This window comes from Tupaia chinensis, unplaced genomic scaffold (assembly GCF_000334495.1).
Source record: "Tupaia chinensis unplaced genomic scaffold, TupChi_1.0 Scaffold000359_1, whole genome shotgun sequence".
In the NCBI taxonomy this organism is placed as follows: Eukaryota; Metazoa; Chordata; class Mammalia; order Scandentia; family Tupaiidae; genus Tupaia; species Tupaia belangeri.
In genome coordinates, this window is record NW_006159855.1 from 926143 (window position 1) to 927963 (window position 1821).

Below are 1821 nucleotides of genomic sequence, written 5' to 3' on the forward strand. Positions count from 1 at the left end.
TAATAATAATAATAATTAATAAATAAATAATAAAATAAACAAAACCCCAAAACTCTAGCCACTAATACCAGGGATTCTGGCAGAAAGAAAGGTTGCAGGGATGGTGGAGGTGGTAGGGGAGGAGGGAAGCAGGCAATTGGCACTGTGTGACCCCTCAGGACGGGCACACAGCTTGCCTGGCTGCAAGAAATGGGGAACAGATCCAGCGGCTCTGCCATCCACCTCAACTTCCGGGAGCCTTCCTGAAACTGGCCAGCAGAGCAGAAGCTCAAGCTCAGGTAGAAGAGATGAGTTTCAAGCCTGGAGTCCCACTGCCTCACTCATCCTGTCCTGGCGTCCCTACCACGAGTGACTTTCTTGACAAGGGCTTAGGGGCAAAGAGAAACCAGAGGTGAAAGAGGTGCCTAGCCCTCACAAGCCTTCCCATTCTTGTCCCCCGTCCGCAGCCCTCAAAGAATCGGTCAGGCGCTGAGGCACTGCCCACCCGCATGGGTCCTGACCACCAGTTTAATTGTCTCCGTGTGCACCTGCATCTCCGGGAAGGCCCGCCAGAGTGCGCTGTTGGACAGCGGGCGGAGCAGGTCTATGGGCCAGGACTTTGGCGAGGTCCGGTTCACCACCTGGAAGACCCAAGACCAACAGGGAGGACGTGGGTAGGGGCGTGGGAGACCCTCAATAGCACCTATGTCCTGCGATTTCCTTGGCGTCGTCAGGACCTGTCTCTGGGCGTGCAGGTTTCAGCCCTCCAAGCTTCAGTGGGATGCGGGACGAAGGGGCGGCATTGTGCGAGCCCTGGCCGAGCGCCAGGGGGCGTTAGTCCGGGCTCCTCCACTACCCATCAGGGGACAGCCGGTCCTTGAAGTCCCCGCACTCTCCTCTCTCACTCTCCTCTCTCGTGGCCCCTGCTTGGGAGTCGGAGTCGGACAGCCTCCGGCAGAGACAGTGCAGCAGATGCCACCGTCTTCCCTCTCCCTCCCCGCTCCGCGCTCTTGGCGCCCTGCATCCGCCTCCGCAGCCTCTCCTGTTTCTCTGCTGGAGGACCCGCCTGGTATCCCCGCCGCCTTCACTGCTCTCCCTGCAGTTCAGCTCCGGGGAAGGAGTTGGCCGTCCTCGCACTGGACAAAGCGGGCTAGAAGCCCTGGAGCTGGATTCAGTAACCCGATTATTCTAGAACAGGAGAGACAGGCTCGCAGCGGGGTGGAGGGACCCTCTAGGAACGGAAACACAGACACACACACTAAGAGCAACCAACCCTCTCTTGGGTCCCCGCTCTGAGCCTCTGAGCGTGGTGCTCCCTTAAGCCTCGATGGGCTTTCCTGGGTTCAAGGCCAACACTTAGTCTCTCTAGGTCTTCTTTGGGCACGCAAAAGGCCTTCGCCTACCTATCTGGGCCGGAGGGATGCTGATTGGGGCACTCTGCGGGGCACAAGACCTTGGGGGCAGTTCCCCAGGCATGCTGGTACTACAGAGCTGATCCCATCTCACTGGGTCCTGAGGTCCCGGAGGACAAGGCCACCAGGAGGACCAGGCCCCACTCCCCAGGCAAACCTAAGCACCTAGAGACGGGAAGGCTCTCACCTGTGGCTGCCTTCTGCAGGGACACGCTGGCCTTTGAGGGTGACCCAGGGACCAGGCTAGCCCACCCTGCTGTGCTTCCCCCTTAAACTGAACCTCATCCTTTAACTCTCTCAGTTCAGGAGCAGCTTGGGACCCCCGGAAGTTTGGGGTGTGAGACAGAGGAAGGGGCAATCCAGGCTGGAGGAGGCAGCCAGAAGGATAGAGGACTCAAAGCTGGAGAGGTGTGCTACTGGGTGTTTCCCT